The sequence below is a fragment of the Hemicordylus capensis genome, chromosome 1, assembly GCF_027244095.1.
Source record: "Hemicordylus capensis ecotype Gifberg chromosome 1, rHemCap1.1.pri, whole genome shotgun sequence".
Taxonomy (NCBI): Eukaryota; Metazoa; Chordata; class Lepidosauria; order Squamata; family Cordylidae; genus Hemicordylus; species Hemicordylus capensis.
In genome coordinates, this window is record NC_069657.1 from 76,944,574 (window position 1) to 76,965,736 (window position 21,163).

Sequence of the window (21,163 nt, forward strand, 5' to 3'; positions counted from 1 at the left end):
AGAAGTGGCCAAATTTGCAGATGACACTAAACTATTTAGGGTAGTGAAATCCAAAACAGATTGTGAGGAATTCCAAAAAGATCTCTCCAAACTGGGGAAGTAGGCGACAAAATAGAAATGCAGCTCAATTAAGCAACTGTGAAGTGATGCATACTGGGGCAAAACAAAAAACAAAAAACCCCCCCACCCCAACTTCACATATACGCTAATAGGATCTGACTGATGGGTGACTGACCAAGAGACATCTTGGAGGTGTGGTGGACAGATAGTTGAAAGGGTCAATTCAGTGCATGGCAGTAGTGAAAAAGGCTAATTTCATGCTAGGAGTCATTAGGAAGGGTACTGAAAATAAAAATGCTAATATTATAATGCCCTTATACAAATCTATGGTGTGGCCACATCTGGAATACTGCATACAGCTTTAGTCACCGTATCTTAAGAAGGATATTGTAGAACTGGAAAAGGTACAGAAGAAGGAAACCAAGATAATCAGGGGCCTGGAGCAGCTTCCTATGGGACTAGGCTACAGCCTCTGAGGCTCTTTACCTTGGAAAAGAGGCAACTAAGGGGAGACATGATCAAAGTGTATAAAATTATGCATGGATTGAAGAGGGTAGACAGCAAGAAAATTCCCCTCTCGCACACAACACTAGAACCAGGGGTCATCCCATGAAACTGAAGGTCGAGAAGTTTAGGACCGACAAGAAGTACTTTTCCACACAGCGCACAATTAATCTATGGAATTTTTTGCCATGGGATGTGGTGATGGCCACCAGCTTGGATGGCTTTAAAAAGGACTTAAACAAATTCATGGAAGACAGGTCTATTAATGGCTACTAGACTGGTGGCTGTGGGCCACCTCCTGCTTCAGAGGCTTAATATCAGTTGCAGGGGAACAAAAGCAGGAGAGAAGGCATGTACATACCTCTTGCCTGTGGGCTCCCCAGAGGCATCTGGTGGGCTCACCGTGTGAAACAGGATGCTGGACTAGATGGCCTTGGACCTGATCCAGCAGGGCTGCTCTTATATTTTATTTCTAAAAAATATATTTGCTTTCCCCCGATAAACATCAAGTTGTCCAGTTACACAAAATAGTTTTTATCTAGCTCTTATTTATTTATTTTATTTGTCATATTTCTATACCTCCTGATATGTAAATCTCTAGGTGGAGCCCGAATTTCAACATTAAAATCACAGGTTAAAATATATAATACATAAAACAAATTATTAAAATTCTAATTAAAAGCTTGTGAGAAAAGCTTGCAAGTCTTGAGGGTCTTCCTGAAAACAAACAGAGAAGGAGATCCTCTTAGTTCAGCAGGGAGCATATTCCAAAGCCCTGTGGCAGCCACAGAGAAAGCCCGGTCCTGAGTCACCACCAGATCTGCTGGTGGCAACCGCAACCACACCTCTCAGGAAGATCGTAACAGGAGGCAAGGTTCATGACAAAGGAGGCACTCTCTTAAATAGCCTGGTCCCAGGCCATTAAGGGCTATATGGGTAATAACCAGCACTTTGTATTTCACCCGAAAACATATCAGCAGCCACTGCAGTTCTTTCGAAACTGGTGTTATATGGTCCCTTCGTGTTGTCCCAGAGACCAATCTGGCTGCCCCATTCTGTACCAATTGTAGTTTCCAGACTATGTACAAAGGCAGCCCCACGCAGAGGGCATTACAGTAGACAAGACTGGAGGTTACCATATGTACCACTGTTTTAAGTTCATTCACCTCTAGAAATGGACATAGCTGACGAATCAGCCAAAGCTGATAAAAAACGCTCCTGGCCACCGCCTCAACCTGAGAAACCAGGGAGAGATTGGAGTCCAGGAGCACTCCCAGGCTACGTACCTTATCTTTGGGGGGGGGGTGTAACCCCATCCAGAACAGGCAGATCTAAATCATCTCTCGGGTCCCAATCCCTCACAGTCAATACCTCCATCTTATTTGGATTCAGCTTCAGTTTGTTATCCCTCATCCAGCCCATTATCACCTCCAGGCAGGTATTTAGGGAAGATATGCCATTCCCCAATGAGGTCAACATGGAAAAGCAAATCTGGGTGTCATCAGCATATTGATAACACCCAGCACCAAACCTCCTGATGTTCTCTCCCAGAGGTTTCATGTAGATGTTAAGAAGCACTGGAGATAGTATGGAGCCCTGTTGAACTCCATACTTCAGTTCTCGCTTTGCAGAGCAACAGTTTCCAAGCAACATCATCTGGAATCTACCAGAGAGGTAGGAGTGGAACCACTGTAAAACAGTGACACCCAATCCCAACCCTCTCAGGCAATCCAGAAGGATACCATGGTTGATGGTATCGAAAGCCGCGGAGAGATCCCAAAGGATCAGGAGAGTCACACTCCCTCTGTTGATAGCCAATTGGAGATCATCCATCAGGCTGAACAAGGCAGTCTCAATCCCACAGTCCACAGGAAAGCCAGTTTGAAATGGGTCTAGAGATAATCTGTGTCATCCAAAACTGCCTGGAGCTGATAGGCCATCACCCGCTCAACCACGGAAGATTAGAAACATGTCTGTAATTAGCCAACTCCAAGGGATCCATTGCAGACTCCTTCAAAAGTGGTTGAATAATAGCCTCCTTAAGACAAGGAGGCATCGTGCCCTCCCTCTGAGAAGCATTTATAATATTTACCAGATCATCTCTGATAATATAATTATCAGATGATATAAGCCAAGTTGGGCAAGCGTCAAGAGAACAGGTTCTAGGGCGCACAGTCAGAAGCAGTTTGTCCACTTCCTCAGGAGTCACAAACTGCAAATGATCCAATCTAATCCCATAAGAGGAGTTGCTGGACACCTCCACAATAGACTGCAATAACCGTGGAATCCAGCTCGGCCCGAATACAAGAAATTTTATCTGCAAAAAAAGTCATTAATGTCAAAGCGAGTAACCGATGGTTCCAAGTTCAAATTCAAGGGGGAGGGGGTACACACTAGGCCCCTCACAACCCTAGACAACTTAGCTGGACTTGAGTTTGCGGAAGCAATGTGGACAGAAAAGAACTGCTTCTTTGCCTCCTGCACTGCCAGAACATAGATCCTTAAATATGCTCTGTGTTGTACCCGATCAGACTTGCACCGAGTCTTCCTCCACCTGCACTCTAGTCATCTACCTCCCTGCTTCAGCTCCCGTAACTCATCTGAATACCATGGGGCTGTCTTGAAAGCAGGTTGGAGAGGATGCTTAGTGTCTACTGCTTCTAGACCTTCCCCCGCCCCCCGCTGTTCCCTCTAAGGCGTGCCCATGTGCATGTGCTCACAAGTTTTTGGATGTCTGCTCAGTTAATTTTAGATCCCGCTCAGGTTGAATCAGGAAGGTCCCACTCTGAATGCAGGTTTGCACACACTGCCTTGATACTGCCACCCAGAACAAAATGCATTCTGCACAGAGATTAAAAAAAATTAGAGGGACCACTGCCCCAAACCACCCCAACACATAGACACACAGGATGAAACACAAGAAAGATACATTTTACATCTGAATGACAAAGATGCTCATATCTTCCTGTGATTAAAATTTCAATTGCACCACAACATATGAATGTACATTTACCTCCCATTTGATTGCACTGTCTAGGAGCTAAGCCAAATTATATTCTACTATCTTGCATTTGAAACTAAAAGTGTAACTTATTTTAAGAATGATATATTATATAGTACAATTCTTAAATACACCAACCAACCCTCAGAATGTGCTACAAATGGAGCTGCGAATTATTACAGCTGCTGGTATTGTGCAGCTCTTTAAAGACTGAAATCCCATCACGTATTGGTTTTTTCAGTAAGAAAGGAATAGCCTGTACCTAACATTTTTCCTTGAGCATGAAAAGGGGAAATACACAGGTTAGCTTTTAAAGTGATTAAGAAACTCACATTCATAGTAAGATGAGACTTGGAGCTAAAAGGTCAACAGAGTGAGGTGAGCAGCTCTAAAGTCAGGCAACCCAAAAGCCTTTTAAAGGGATTTACACCTTAATTTGCAAGAAATACTATACCCATTTATAGGAAAAATATTTTGAATTAGCTGGGCCGGGCACAGAGCATCTGCGCCTCTAGATTGCCGCCTGTTGCCGCACTTCCCCACCTCCTCCTTCCCCCTGCCCTCCAGCTTCCGCCACAGACTTCCCGCTGCCCACCCGCTGCCGCCTCCTTCCACCACCCGCCCGCTGCCTCCACCTCCTTCCCCCCACACGCCCACTGCTGCCACCTCCTCCCCCCCCCCGCCCACTGCCGCCACCTCCTTCTGACCACTGCCACCTCCACCGCCTTTTTTGGTGCTGCACCAACCCCCCGGCCAACTGACCGGCTGCTGTTCCAGCCGCAACCTCAATTTTCTTCCCTCTCACCTGTGGCTATTCGTCAGCCCTCCGAACTCTCATGAGAGCTGCCACACATGGGATTAGCCACGGGTATGTCTTAGAGAAATATATATAAAGAAGATGTACTTACTTACTTACTTACTTATTTCATATCCTGCTCTTCCTCCAAGGAGCCCAGAACGGTGTACTACATACTTAAGTTTCTCTTTACAACAACCCTGTGAAGTAGGTTAGGCTAAGAGAGAAGTGACTTGCCCAGAGTCACCCAGCAAGTATCATGGCTGAATGGGGATTTGAACTCGGGTCTCCCCGGTCCTAGTCCAGCACTCTAACCACTACACCTAGTCCTGCCCTCAGGAGCAACAGAGAACAAGTATCCTCCTCCTTTTATGTGACAGACCTCCAGATATTTGCATGGTTATAGAATCGCCCCTAAATCTTTATTTTGTCCAAACCCAGAAGCTGCAATTTAAGATCTAATCCCATGTTCAGACAACAAATGGAGCTGCAATATAACTAACAATGATTCTTCCAACACAGCTCCATGCTGGAAGTGAGAAGGAGGAGAGTGCGCATGAGCTTGGAGCTCAATGCAATGATCCAGCAAACTATGATTAATTAGATCATGTGAATCTGGCCTGACTCACAACTGTGAGTCACAGCAAATTACTACAGGAGAACCTCATTTACCATGGACCTGGCATCTGTGGTTTTACATATATGTCATCAGGTAATTGTCACCCAACCTCAGTATATGTAATAAAATTAGGCATTTAAAGGAATAAGACTCACGTATCTATGGGTTGGGAATGGGTGGAAATGACTTCCGAGGTCATTTTTGTCTGCCATTATGAGGACAGGAGCCATTTTGTAGCTTTTTGTGGGGGAAAACCTCATTACCCCCCCAAAAAAAACACTTATGGAGTTTTTTTTTAAAAAAATTGTTGGACAGCTGGGAGCACAGAGCATGGTAGGGCACCCCTCCCATTTTCGTCCTCTCTCCCATTTTTCGCTGCCTTGGGAACCTAACACACACACCCATTCCCACTGCCCTGTTGCCCCATTATCCGTGCCCCACCCCAGATAACAGAACTCCCACAGATAACAGGGTTATCCCATATAACACTTATCTAATATTTGAAGACAGTATCAGTGTCACTGGAAAAGGAAGTGCATCACTTCGCAGCACCATGTCATACTTATGCTGTCATCATACATACATTGTATTCACAAGACTGCTTTTTTAAAGAAAACGGATTATGCGTCCTATATTTTTATCCAAGTGGAAATACCCAAGATCTGATCACCATTTTCATAGGCTTATCTTTCTTGCAGTGATATTTTTAGACTGATAATGGAAAAAATCATTGAAGACACATAAGGAAATCCAACACAGGAGTGCAAAAATCAAACGTCAATCTGCAAAACAAATTCTACTGCCTAAAAGTTATACAATCATAATAAAAATTTCAGTACCACCATGAATGTACTGAAGTGACCTTTCAACTTACCCCAAAGCCCTGTATTTTAAATATGCAAATAAGTGTTTTTAGCAGATAACCATATATTCATGATAATTATATGCAGCAAGCGACAGTATATGCTATCTTGGATCTAGTCTGTTTCCACCGACTCAGAAAAACAAAAAGGAAAACATAATAAATGGTGAGTTAAAGAAACAAGATAATTCTGTGAGTATGGAAACAAGCCTGCATGACATGTAAGCAGTAAATATAATTTTTAAAAATACACATATTACAGGAGAAATGTCTAGAAGCCCATAGAAGGCATCACACTGTTTCTGAATAATATGCAATTTGGAAATATGTTACAAGTCAAGTTACAGTCCTCAGACATAAGAGAGAAAAGCACTGTTTACTGCACCAATTTACATTAAGATGATAGAAATGTATGGCATAAATCAAACTTGTCAAAATGGCTGCTTTGCTTAAATGCATATGCTTCAAACTATTTTTGTCTTCAGTTTTTCCCTGCTTGCAATGTCTCAGCCTACAACTTCCATGTAGTCTAGGAAGTTACATGTAATATGCCAAAGAACTTCAAAAGTCCTTATGCACAGTCGCAAAGAAAATAAATTGGTACATCCGAACAGATACATTTTAGTCAAAACTCAATTCTTCGAAAGTTTGATTTGATTACTATTGTTCTCTTACATTATGGTTGCAAACTAGAAGGCCTTGTGGTTGGGGTCCAGAAATTTGCTTACTGATGTGTAAATCCCTCCTCCCTTTGGGGAGCATGATTAGCTCCACAATTCTCCTACTGGAGAGAACAACAGGGGACTATCCTAGAGGTCACACCTCTGAAGCTCAGCCTCAGTCCCCCTCCTGAGCTGAGAGCTGAGGACAAGAGTAGAGGGATCATTCTATATACCTCATTCTGCATCAGAGTGACTCCAAAGTTCAATCTCATGCCAGCGACAACATCCCACTGCTCCTCCAAGTTGAGGGAAGCGCAGTGTCATGACAACTGCAAGTTTTGTCTATCTACCAAAGCTCGCCAAAGTTTGTGGACTCCTGCTTGTGATAAACTCTGAGTGCACTCAGGCTGTTGGAATGTTTTTATTTTTAGCAGCCCTAGAAGCTGCTCAACAATCTGATTTTGAACTTAAGGAGTTTCAAAAGCAATTTGTGATTTATTCCAAAGAGTTTCTCCTAGAAAGCCAGTCAAAAGCTATACTGCATATGGAGACACTTTTGCACACACCCACAATGAGCTTTAGGGATCACAGCCTCAATCCAGAAAAGAAATTTACTAGAACTGACATTTCTGTTTTAAAAAACAAACAAACAAAAACCCATCTACTCAGGGTACGTCTACACATGAAGGCCGCTGGAAAACAGCCTCCACAGAACTACAGTTGTGCATGTAAAGAAAGTCTGTGTATATATGTGTGTGCATACTTTTAAAAAACAACAAAACAAAACAAAACACTTTGCAAGCACTTATGGCACTTATTTACTTCAAATTACTGTAATTGGCATCCCACTAAGAATCCAGAGTCTAGCTTCATTGTCTGTTTCACATTTGACTCAAAAAGTGAAACATTTTCAAGATACTTTATTACAAGCTACAAATCTCAGTCTTGTCACGTTTATCAAACACACAATATGTGGCATCCACAGTGGTGCTCACAGAAACTGCAAGTCACCCCCCCCCCCACACACACACACCGATCCTTCCTGCAGCCCCAATCTTTGGCAAAAAAAGCTGTTCCTGTGGGCCGAGGCAATGGCATGAGATACAGCACCGTTGCCAATCCTGAATGAAGGCTGGAAACATTTTCTCCCAAAAACATTTTCACAATATTAAACCATTAAAACATCTTTCATAACACTGCTTCATCAGGTTACAGTTTGCAACACTTTAAGCGTTGCAAGTCTCGTAGTCCAGAAAGCGCACTGAAGATTGATTCCAATTCCTGGGAACTCCAGGTCAACCCTGGAAAGTTGGCAACCTTACGTATAACAAGTTTCAATAAGGCACACTGGCTGGAGGGTTGGAGAATTATTATTCAGTCCTACCCCTCGCCTGTAGTCTTTGCAAAACTGGGAACAGCGGATTAATTTGTCCTGTTTCGATTTGAGGCGGAGAGCTTCACAGAGACTGAGGCCACAACTCAGGATTAAAGCTTAGACCTGGCATCTGTCATTAAAGTAGCGAGAGTGCCTCTGAGGAAGCACAGAGTGCGTTTCCTTTCTCTCTCACCCAGCTCCCATCCCTTTGTGCAGCAGAGAGGCAAAAAGAAATGCAGTGGGACACACACACACACACACACACACGTAAAAATGTGTATGTTTGTGTGAGTGTTTTACATATGATGTATATGAGATCAAAATGTTAGGGTTACAACAATTAACTTACTATACATACACATAAGCAGATTCTATAGAGGTTTTCATGCTTCCACTTGCACATGAGGTTTTTACAAGTTCTTCTGCAAGCATCTTTAAATTCATCTTTGAATTTAATTTTATTAAGATGCCAGACAGCCCTTCCTTCCATGCACAAAAGACTTCTTTGATATACAGAAGTGTACTTCTTGATCCAACAGAACACCAGTAACTATAAACAACTATATGGCACAACTATTTGGCACAATAGCCAAATGAACCTCACCAGGATGCTGAATGAATAGTGGGTGAATTCCCCTTATCTGGGTTTGGAATCTGGCCATTTTTCTGAAATTTCCCAGAGCTCTAAAAAACAAACACTCCATTATTTCCAAACTCAGAACAAAAACAAGTAATAGGGAAGTGTGTCCTCAAACAAAATGGCTGGATTCAGACGTAATACGAAACTGGATTTGAACGGAGCAGAGATTGGAACTCCATTGTGTCTGAATCTGTGAAACCACAGTTTTGCAGCAAAAGTAGCCTGTGGTTTGCCTCACCAAACTCCAATATGTACCTTCAGTTTGCAAAAAGGTTCACAACCGAATCCTCTCGTTTGGCTGCTGAAGGGTTACATCTGAACCCAGATATTGCCATAACCATGGTTTCGTGCTAATTTTCAAACCACAATCATAGAGGCAGCAACACAGACGCACCTTCTCCATGCCTGTGGCACTTCTCACTGACCGCATCTCTGAGCACCAGCCCCACCCTTTCTGTCTCCAATCCAGCAATGCAGTTGCCCAGCAACAAGTCCCATCCCAGGCTTGTCAGTCTGTCAAGCAGCAAAACCACACAGGGGCATTCCCTCTCCCCACTCTGTCCCTTGCTTCCCTGTCCTGACAACCAGGAGGGAAAGGGGACGGGATGACAGAATGGGCACTAAGTGCTTTGCTCCCCGAGAAGGAAGCAACAGTTATGTATGTTCACAAGTATAAACACTCCAGGTGACCACCTCAGGAGGGTACCCCGTCATAGCACAGGGAGGGGAACATTTGGCAGAGACGGGTGCCATGGGGTGGGCTTAAAAGGAGCTATTTTAAAGCAGCGATTCTCAAGCAGCCAAGTTCTGTTGGTTTTTTTTTTTTTTACAGAAAGGTTAGGGAAGGGGAATCAACCCCTTCCACATGGGGGTTAGTGCTCCCTAGGCTTACTCATGAGGAGAGCTGGTCACTAAGGTCAGCAGTGCTCCGGTCAGAGAGCTCAGAAGTGGCAGCAGAACAGAAGGAGCATGCCAACCCAGGCTCAAGAGAGTGCCAGGCCATGGGGACACCCCCTTACAACTTATGAGAAGAACCATCAAAAGGGAGGAGAAAGAAATGCAGAGCAAAATCTCTAATGATGCCCAATGGCAAAACATCCCCTTCTCCCACAGACCGCTCTCTCGTGAGAGTGTCAGGCCATTGGGGCTCTACATCAAACCAGTGTTGCTTCATGGAGGAAAGCTGTGGGGACAAGTACTCCGGCAACTGCTCTCCCTATCTTGGCAACTGCCGCCAAGTAGCTGTCAATGTGTGCCCCCTTCCAGCCCATCTGCCCATGTGGACATGTGCACCCTTGCTTGTGCCCTGAAACACCACACCCCTCTCCCAGTGTCACTGAGAATCATTCCTCCCCTCTCCCATGATTCCTTGCATTGGCAGATCTGCATATGGCACATTGCCAGACTGAGCCTCAAAATTTTAAATGGGTTTTCAAGATCCATCGACACACCAATGTTCCCCCCAGCCACGCATATGGCCCAACTCACATATGGGCCATCAAAATCTCCTTTGGGTGTGTGCAAGGCTTCACAAGAAGGGGGGAGGTTGCAGTGATTCTGTCCTATGTTTTACTACGGAGAGTTAGGGGTCCCTTTGGTGGGTCAGTTCAAGTCATGAGCGTGCAGGGAGACCTAGGGGATCACAGCCGCATGGTCCTCCCCAGTAGACTGGCCTTCTCATAAAAGGGCAGGCCACCAGCAGAAAGCTGCCTGTGGAGCAGGAGTGTAGTTTGGTCTGCACAGACTGCTTTGGTGGGGTGATACCTCACAACAGCATCCTAGGTCATGGTGGGACAACCCACCCACCCCAGCATCCTTTGCCATCCCTCAAGTACAATCCTCTCCTAGGAAGTCTCAAAGTTCCCTTCCCTTTCCAGAGTAACATTCTTACTCAACCAGCCCCCTCCCATTGTGTTTGTGTGGGACTTTTGGGGTGCAGGGCTCTTTGGGCTGTGTGTGCGTGCCATCACTCTCAGAAGCAGAGCTGGCATGGCAGGGTATTTAAAGGATTTTAAATGTTCTTTCCCTACCGGGGTTGAGCAGCCCATGCCAAAAATGCACGATCGGTTCAGCACGCTTCCTTCAAGGTTGTTGTCAATTGCGGCCACTCTGCTGGCATGCTTTTCCCACAGTCTGGCCTTGGTGCTTGCTGGGATCGGCCTTGGAAGTTAAGCCAAGTTAGTGAGTGGCTCCCCTCTCCTGGAACTGGAGGTTGGCGTGCCTTAGTTTGATGGATGTCTGTGGCACAATTTACAGTTTCAAACTGAAAACCAGAGTGGATGGAGCCTTGGTCTGATCCAGTGGGGCTCTTACGTACAATCTGATACTTCCTTGGTTTTACATAAAGATAAATCAAGTAGCTCAAAAGGACAGACATCAAAAGCTCTCTCATTACAGGAGACAATACTTTGATTAAAAGCTCAGGGCCATGGTAAACTCACACTAAGTCATTGGATCCGTGTGGGTTATGCCTGAAATATTAAATGAAGCAATATATCCAGCAATAAAGTAAGTTCATCACAGGAGTTACAAAGGCATATCTACTAGGGATGTTCCAAGCTCAAAATGGAATGCAAATGCCCACAAAGTTCTGTCAGAACAACTGGTCGAGCCGGTTGTTCCAATGGAACAAGAATGGAGAACTCAAAGCATGGTGTTGTTAACCACACAAATGGCTGCTGCACATGTGCAAAGACCAGAAGGACGTCATTTTGGAGTCCAAAATGGAACTTGGAACAAAGTGGGGTTGTTCCATTCAGAGCTCAGAACAGGCCTTTCATTTGAAGGGCATTGTTCTGAGCACAGAACACTCAAAACAGCCCATTCCAAGCTCGGAGCATTCTGCACATTCCTAATATCTACACAATGTTGTGTTTGCATTTAGGCCTCGTATATGAGAGAGGAAGCATAATAGGTAATATTTTAAAACAGAAGCAAAATTGCAGAGTATTAAGACAGGTTAACACAGAGCAAGTTAAAAAGTTGTGCTGGAAAGCCACATCTAATTCATTAGAAAAGGTGGCTCTGTGTCTATGGGACCATACAAGAAGTCACATTAATTACAAAATAGAATTTATGTTGAAATGCACATACATCAGGAATTATCAGCCACAAGTTTACTGAACCTCCTTAAGTCAATATAAAACTATATGAACAAGCCAAGTTCACTCAGATGTGCAACTTGGCTCAGGAGGGAGTCTTGACCATCAAGATACAAAGCAACAGCATTAAATAATTGTTGGGGTGACAAGGGTTAATCCAGAAAGCAGCATGCTTGATCAACAACTTGAGAACCTGGAAAACAGTGGCTTCAGTTTCATTCACTGATTCAAGGAATATTCAACCCAATGAATGAATGGATGTTGAAATATCAGTTTTAGCAGGTATAAGAAATTTAAACTGGATATTTTTAGATTTTGAAGATTAATGAGGCACACACACCTTTCAACAGGTAAAACTACTGCCATAAAGATTAACTGTTCTCCGTTGCTGCCTGGGGAAACCTAAGAGTGAATACGCCTAAGCTGTTGGAAAGCTTGAGTTTAGGAACATTTTTCTGCCATTAAAAAAATTACCTTGTCAGTGTAATATCACACTATAATGAGCCAAGGTGGTAATGTTTCCTTCGGTTGGCCTTTATACCTCTTTAAAAACTAAGGACATGTGGGTGTGATATCATGGCTGGCGTAAGACACAAGAATGTGTTAATACTCTACTTACCACTTGCTCCTTTCCCTGTCCTTATCTTCTATCCCTTCAAAACCTTTTCCATGGTGGTAGAGAAATACTCAGCTGTTGCTGTCCAAGTAGAAGTAAAGAACACAAACTCACAGCATGACAGCAAGGAAGATATTGCTGTGGAAAACCTGAAGTCTTTTCAAACCAACTTTAAACCAGGTTTTCAAACCAACTTTCCATGACATGCACCCTCAGACAGTTCACGCTTAAAATTCACACATTCATAAAAACTCAGAAGTGGTTTCTCTTGTTTGTCAGTACACAAACAGGCTCTCTTTTTGCCCTCTATGCATTTGGTGATACTTCAATTTCTCATATAAATCCAGAATATCAATTTATTAGTAAAAGGTAATAAACAGAATGGTTTTAGCACACAGATAGGCACTGAGCGCTTAAATCTATAAACATATAGAAGAAGCTCGTTAATCATGGACTCAACATCCGTGGTTTAGCTATCTACAGTTGGGTAATTGGCACCCAACCATGGTATATATGGAAAAAACCTGAAGAAGTGGGGGGGAAGAATCCATGGGTTGGAGTTGGGCGGAAATAACCTCTGAGGTCATTTTCGCACCCCATTTTGTTTGTGTAAGGGAGCCATTTTCTGGCTCCTTTCTGTTAAAAAAACAGGGGACAACATGATTTTTCGGTCAAAAATAATAATAATCAACTAATGGCAGTATTTTAGAGGCACTTCTGGACATCTGGGATATACTGAGCACAGCAGGGCACTTTCCCCTGTTATTTTCAGGCAGTTTTACCCATTTCTGGCTCATTTTTGTAAACAAGGAAAAAACCTATGATTTTTTTCCGGCAAAAAAAACCCTGCAAGTGGCTGCATTTTGGGGGCATTGCTGGACAGCTAGGGATATACTGAGTTTGGTAGGGCACTTTCCCCTGTGATTTTCAGACAATTTTACCCATTTCTGACACCTTCTTTGACCTCTGGGAACCTAACCCTCCCCCCCATCCCATAGACACAATAACTCAGTATTTACAGTTTCCTTATCCATGGTACATAAGAACATAAGAACAGCCCTGCTGGATCAGGCCCAAGGCCCATCTAGTCCAGCATCCTGTTTCACACAGTGGCCCAACAGATGCCACTGGAAGCCACAGGCAGGAGTTGAGGGCATGCTCTCTCTCCTGCTGTTACTCCCCTGCAATTGGTACTCAAGAGATATGGTAATTGCAGAAAACTGAACCCCCACGAATATGGAAGTTCTCCTGTATTATGCAACAGATAGGAACTCTTTACTTAATAGATCAAAAATTATTAGGCATTCAAAGAAAAGGCTGCAACCTCAATCTAGCTAAAAAGACACTTTTCTTATAAAAACAGAGGAAATAACCATCAGTATTTTCACAAGATTATCCAATCCCGTTGTGACAGGACCAATCAATAATTTACAAAAGGCAGGGGTTTATGAAAAGTCAAACAGAGCAAGGCAAAGATGGACATCATCATACAACCGTGACCTAGGCCTGAGATTCTCAACGTTGGGTCCCCAGATCAGGGTGGATTTGATTTAAATCAAACTGATTTAAATCATGATTTAAATCACTAGCAGGGTGGATAAAAATAAAAAAAAATCCGATTTAAATAAAAAAAATCCGATTTAAATAAAAAATCCGATTTAAATCAAAAAAATCGGATTTTTTTTATTTAAATCGGATTTTTTTTTATTTTTATCCACCCTGCTAGTGATTTAAATCATGATTTAAATCATGATTTAAATCAGTTTGATTTAAATCAAATCCACCCTGCCCCAGATGTTATTGGACTTCAACTCCCATAATCCCCAGCCTCAGTGACATTTGGTTGGGGATTATGGGAGTTGAAGTCCAACAGCAAATGGGGCCCCAACATTGAGAATCCATGACCTAGGCAATGGCATCTCTGCCAGTCAACCATGTAAAAGAGCATTAATGGAAAATGAGCGTTAGACAGACAAAAGAGGCAACTGCTTCCTGAACAGGGTGTGTGTGTGTTTGTGTGTGTGTGTGTGTGTGTGTGTGTGTGTGTGTGTGTGTGTGTGTGTGATCCAACAAACACTTAATACCCATAAAACCAAATTGCCCTGAGCCAGGGTCTTTTTAAAGTGAAAGCCGGAATATAGCACATGACAAACCATCATGTCCAGCACCATTCCTTACACTAAAAGCATAGCAGCCTTATATTAAACTCTCTGTGTGTGCGCGCACATGCGCATGCGTGAGAGAGAGTGTGTGAGAGAGAACACACACTTTTTTTTAACCACTGCACTGATATTGAGAATCAAGTACCCAAATGCTGCCCAGAAAAGCAGAACAGAGAAAGAGGATGTGAATCTAGTAAGGAACTAAGATAAGAGTATACCACTTACAGACAACAGAAGAAGTAGTGAAGCCATATGTAATCCGAGGAATACATTTAAGAAAAACAAATCCAGATGGTCCAAGCTGTTTATATATCATCGGTTATAATAAAAATGAACATATTAAATAGCTTTCATGTAAGTTATTAAAATTCACTCAGAGACCAGAAATGTTTATAGATCTTTGGATTAAGCAAAACAATTGTAGTTTAATTCAAAATGGCAAGATTTGGGCAGCTTATCAAGGAGTTTATCAAATCTGAGACCAGTCTCTAAAAATACCAATTTCTCTTTCTTACTCTGCTAATATTTTGGTAGCAATCTTGCATGGAAAGAGTATATTTTTCACAAGAGGATCAAAAAAGATCCCAGTTACAATATATTTGCATAAGAATAATAAGATGTTCTTGTTTCTTCATCTTTTGTTTTAATTTTTTAAAATTGGAACTGCAGTTTATAACTTATTTTAGCTCAAGCTGAAATGCATCATAATTTTGAACACAGACTCTCCTTTTTCTTTTTCTTTAATAATAAATTATAGATCTGCTGTACAAAAAGGGTTTAATTTCTTGCAAAGTTCAAGTATGACATGGAAGGCCGCCTACACAGCAGAGAAAGTGATAAAAACCACTTGCAGAACTGAGGGGGAAACACAATAGTGTAGGCGTACATGGAAGGAAGAAAACTGAACTCTATTGCAGCCTTTTTTTCAGACAGATCTAGCAAGCATGGGCAATTGATTACCTGGAGACAAAAAGAGCTACCCTTCACTCCAAGCAAGCACAACATGTCATACTTGATGTATGAAAGCTACTCACTGTTGATATTACACATGTAAGGGACCTGGAAAGAGTCAAGTATATCTGATATTAAGACTACATTCCTATGCACACTTATCAGAGATGAAGCCCCATTGAACACTGTGGAACTTCTAAGTGAATGTGCACATAACTGTAAGCTACGTGACTAATTGAAAAGGTACATTTGAGAATGCAAAGTAGTGTTCTTCATTGTAAGGCCTGGGGGCCAACAGCGGTCCCCATCAACCCTAAGTGGGGGCCCCTGACTAATTGTTTATTGGGCTTTGTGAAGCTTCAGCCAAAGCTAAGTACTCTGCACAGTCCCCTTGGCACCATGTGGAGATGACCATTCCCATAGTGGAGTGCTGTGCCCGGTGCTGGGGGGCTCCTTAAAAGGGAAACTGAGCCCCTGAACCATCTTCAAAGATGCACATGGAGTGCTGGAAAGTGTAGCCCTTCCTGGTGCTTTCCCCGCAGAGCTCTTGAGAGAGGGCTTCGTGTCTCATGATGGGCCAGCACTGAACAACATGCAGTACTATGCAGAGGTCAGCACAATGGGAAATGGCTCTCACACTGAAGGTCCCCCCCCCCTGCAAGTTGCCACCAGCTTGTTTGGTGGCAACTTGGGACCGATCCTTCTCTGTGTCTGCGCCGGGGCTTTGGAATATGCTCCCTGTCAAAATAAGAGCATCTCTACCTCTAATTGCTTTTAGAAAGGCCCTCAAGACATACCTGTTTTCTCAGGCTTTTAACGGAAATTAGTTTAAAATTGTTTTTATCCCATGAAATTGTTTAACTTTTTAATTCTGTGAATTTGTTTTTACTCTGTTTTATATCTGTTGTGTTTTAAATTGTGCACACCACCTTGAGATATAGATCAAGCAATATATAAATATGATACATACATCAAAATAATTCGGATGCAAAGGTTAAATAAGCAAGAACAATGTGGCAGCACAAGAAGCTTTAAATTAAACTGATAATCACTGAAAGAAAGAAAATGTATGCAAGGAAATACACTAAAGTTCATATGCTATACAACAGCTGCTGACCTGCAACTCATGGACCTGCAACTCTGGAAAGTCTCCCATGTAGTTCAGAGTTTGTTACCAGATTAAATAGTGCTGCAACACTTGGTGACAGACTATTCCCCTACAGAGGCACAAAGATTAAGTACAGATCTCAGAAAACAAGTTTAAAACCAGACTAAAAGAGAGCACTGTAAAAAATTCCCCTTAAAGAATGGGGCCGCTCCAGAAGAGCATCTACCTGCTTACATGCAGAAGGTTCCAAGTTCCCTCCCTGGCATCTCCAAGACAGGACAGAGAGAGACTCCTGCCTGCAACCCTGGAGAAGCTACTGCCAGTCTGTTTACACAATACTGAGCTAGATGGACCAATGGTCTGACTCGATATATGGCACCTGTCTATGTTCCTATGTACAAACTAAGTACACACACAAAATTGACAGAATTTTAAAACAAAAAACATGCAAAAACCATAATCTTAACTAGCATTACAGCCCTGGCAATCATTAAGGCAATCATTAAAACATTTCAAGTGATCTAACCAAATTTCACATGCAAACTTTGCATTTGAGACCATAGCCAAACTCAAGATATCAAATGGAATCACAGCTTAACACAAGGATGGAAACAAGGATATTCTGGCTTATTTTAACCAGAGTTTATAGAAGTTAAAATATGATTGGTTTCCTAGCCTGGTGTGTTCATAAAATTCTGGTTAGAACAAGTTGGGTTTTACTGGGATTGGACACCATGGCAAATCCCAGTTTGTTTAAAAGCAGAACTCAAAATCAGCTTCCAATCAGTTCTTTAGGAAAAACATAAGATATTCAAAAATCCTCAAGCAGATGAAACAGCTTAAGGATTGCCCCAATTATTTTAAATATTATTGTTAACAAAAGTTGATGTTCTGGTAACTAACAACAGTTAGAAAATTTGTCATTGTGTTAAAAGACATAATTGTGTTGCAACATTCCAGCACACATATGTGGCAGAAAATGCCTTGAGTAAGAACACTGCCAGAATTTCAAAGACCTGAGTCTGCCACTCAGGACAACTTCCATAGAAATTATGCTACCACCAGGAGCACCTAAGATTTCAAATCAAGGAGTTTAGCTTTTTTGATTACTATAGACTAGAAGACTCTTGAGTTTTAGACAGAGCTGGGTTTTCTTGAATAAAATCATGACTTTATTTGTGCTTCTACAATTAACAATGTAGACAACTGCAGAATTAATTTTATACTGATACCCCTATTAACCTATGCATGTTTAGTCAGATATACATCCCAATGATGTAAATGGAACTTGCTAGCCTAGTAAAAATGTTTAGGATAACAGTAAAACTCCATAACACACACAACTTAAGTCCAATCTTTTTGCAAAAGTCAAATGGTTCACAGAACCGATATTAGTCTCAGAGTGTCCAGTAATGTACAGCAAATAAATGCACACATTTCTGCATATCTTCAGAGTAAGCCTCTATTGGTTCACCATCAAACAGAAGATAATTGACATATTTGTCAATAATGCTTAATACAAAAATCTGTTAAAAATGACACACCAATGCAGAGGAACTTGTTGATCTCAACTAACTAAAGCCAACCTAAAAACTGGTCAGAGTTCCTTAACCAACTGATAGTGGGCCATTACAATCGGAATAAATCTAGTTCCGTAGACAAAGAACAATGAAAACATCAATCTATGTAGAAAAGACAAAGGGTTGCAGCTCTTTAGGCCTCAGTATAGTTATCAAAACTTCTATTAAAGAACTGTAACTTATTTTGTAATCTGTTTATGCAGATTGGTGCAACGCTGAGAATATTAGACATACAATGGTACTCCACACATGCAATACACTGCCATGTCTATGTGTGTACTATAGGCTACCACACTAACAGAGCAAGCCACATCCCAAAACCGGAAGGGATTGGAGGAAGAAAAATAAGCAGAGCACAGCAAATAGAAACTACTACTGGAAGCTGATTAACTTGCAGCAATCCTCCGAAGGTTTTCATGGAATTGGCCTGGAAATGAGAAACTGCATGACACCTAGTAGAAATTCCTCATGAGACCAGAAACAAATCTGGATCATCTCTAGCTTTAAGGTCTTATCCTTATATTTCTGCCGAACCTTGCCTAAAGCTTTATAAACAAAAGGAATATAGATTGGGTATTGCTGAAAACTGATTTAAGACTTTAAATTTAGTTGAAAAGTTTATAGAAATTATGAAGTCAAAATATCAAACTCTATTCACTATTGTGGCCTCAGATACTGCTCGATGGCTTTGACATAATGTTTCTGCTAGTCCAACAGATACAATGACTGATTTATTTTAAATGATGTTGCTAGCAAATGTGGGGAAATATATCAGATTTTTTGCTACTACTACAGGTATTTATATAACACTTTCCAATGAAAGTGCTCAAAGTGGTTTACACAGAAACACAAATAAGATTTGTCCCAAATATGCCCACAATCTAAAAAAAATAAAGTAGACACAAATAACACCAACCGCAGGGATGCTGTGCTGGGGCTGGAGATGGGCAGTTGCTATCCCCGTGCTAAATATAAGAGAACCAATCACCTTAAGGTGCCTCTATGCTCTGATAAGGGTTTTCTCCTAGAATATTACTAATTTTCTGTAGCCAACCTTCATTTGCACCCAGAGATACAAAACTGACTATCATTTACTATACAGATTAATAGAAAAGATGAACCATTTAATACTACTACTACTACCACCACCACCACCACCACCAATATTTATATACCGCTTTTCAACAAAAGTTTGCAAAGCAGTTTGCATTGAATGATAAATAAATAATGCATAAGATGATTCCATGTCTAAAAAGGCTCACAATCTAAAAAGAAACATAAGGTACACACTAACAGCAGCCACTGAAGGGATGCTGAGCTGGGGTTGGAGAGGGCCAGTTGCTCCCCCCCGCTAAATATAAGAGAATCGCCACTTTGAAAGGTTTCTCTTTGCTCAGTTAGCACGGGTCCTGCAAGGGATTTATTTAGGGATAAATCTTCCTTTATGCAATGTATGCAGGAGGATATGACCTCATTTACATCAGTTACTAATCAGAGGGATAATGATCAGAAGACAGGCAGGAAGAAGAGAGAGCAAGGATAGAAACAACTTACAAGACTAGTCAAAGAAATTATCATCAGGAAGCTGCTGAGTGGAAAGGGGAAAGTATCAGAGACCTTCCAAAGAAGCTCTGGAAGAACAGCAATTTCTGGCTCAAATACCAAGTCATACCAAGTTAAGGTTATAAAGTTGGTGACAGATTGCCTTGTTACCCAGGTATAAGAGAAGGATGTAGTTCCTGTAGAAAACCTTTACAGGCAGATCCTGTGGATCTGGATAGGAAAAGGACAAAGAAGTGAAAGGGGAGGGGGAGTATGGAGGAGCAGCAGTATGGCTGGGGGGAAATCCATAGTGTAATCTTGGTTTCCAGAGGAGGAGAAATGCACCCTCCAACGTCAATATTTTTAGCAAGGTTCTTTGGAGAGACTCCTACCTCAGAGCAAAGATGGGGCTTCACAGTCTAAACTGTGGAGGAGCCTCTTCTCAGAAAAGAAAAGACCACTGAGAAAAAATATTTAATTAATTAAAATATTGATACTCTGTTCCACCAGTACATTACTGCTCAGGGCAGTTCACAACATTTATAAAATAGTTACAATATAAAATCAGACTAATGAAATTAACCAAATGAAACAAGTTAAAAATCCAAGCTAAAATCACAATCAGAGTTTAGCTTTTAAAATTTCAAATTAAATTCTTTAAAAAGCTAAAAACTAAGAATTATAAAAACTAAAGACTGAAGAGCCTACAGATCTATGCAACAGGTGAAACATTAAAAAGCCTCTTTAAAAAGATGTGTTTTCCATTGTTTTTTAAAAACACTGAGGGAGGAAGCATGGCAAAGCTCTTCATGGAAGACATTCCAAAGCCAAGGGGCCACAACCAAAAAGGCCCTGTCTCTAGTCCCCGCCAACCAGATCTTTGTTAGTGGTGGTGCCATGAGCAGGGCCTGAGATGATGAGCAGAGGGACCTGGCAGGTTCATATGGGCAAATGTGGTCTGACAGGTACCCCGGCCCCAAGATGTGTAGGGCTTTAAAAGTAAGGACCAGCACCTTGAATCTAGCCCAGAAGTGGACTGGTAACCAAAGAAGCTTCCACAGGATAAGTGTGATACTCACGAAGAGACTTGCACTCAGGAGCATCATTGCAGCAACATTCTGAACCAGCTGAAGCTTCCGAACCATCTTCAAGGGCAGCCCCACGTAGAGCGCAACGCAGTAGTCCAATCTGGATGTTACCAAAGCATAAGCAACTGAGGTCAGGTCCAACTTCTCAGGTCCGACTTTCAGGTCCAAAAATGGCACAATTGATATAGGAATCAGACTATTTGTCGGTGTAAGTGGGGCCGGTCACACTTACTGAAACTGGCAACATGTGCCAGTCTGACCAATGGACATTACCATTTTCTAAGATAAGATGCTTTAAAAGTACTTCTCTACAAACTAATCCGAGATAAACATTCTCTTCTAAAATAGTAATATATGGACTTGCCAGCCTTCCTATCTACCCCTGATGATACCTTACTACCTGGGCATGATTTATTTAACTGAAACGAAGTCGTTTTGATTACTACTTGAAAACATCCAAATAGACATACAGAATATAGTCTTAACGAAGATGGTG

At 41.9% G+C, this 21,163-nt stretch overlaps 1 protein-coding gene across 8 annotated transcripts in view; it reads right to left on the reverse strand.

Moving 5' to 3' along the window:
- The window catches only part of SIPA1L1 (signal induced proliferation associated 1 like 1), a 320,297-nt gene that overhangs the window by 169,409 nt on the left and 129,725 nt on the right, over positions 1 to 21,163 (reverse strand). The window contains exon 1 of one of the 8 annotated variants that reach the window (XM_053311181.1): positions 10,550 to 10,832. The exons of the other annotated variants lie outside the window; for them this stretch is intronic. The gene's annotated coding sequence lies outside the window, so the exon portion shown is untranslated. Of the gene's footprint in view, positions 1 to 10,549; positions 10,833 to 21,163 lie in introns of those variants that run through there. 8 annotated transcript variants of the gene reach the window in all.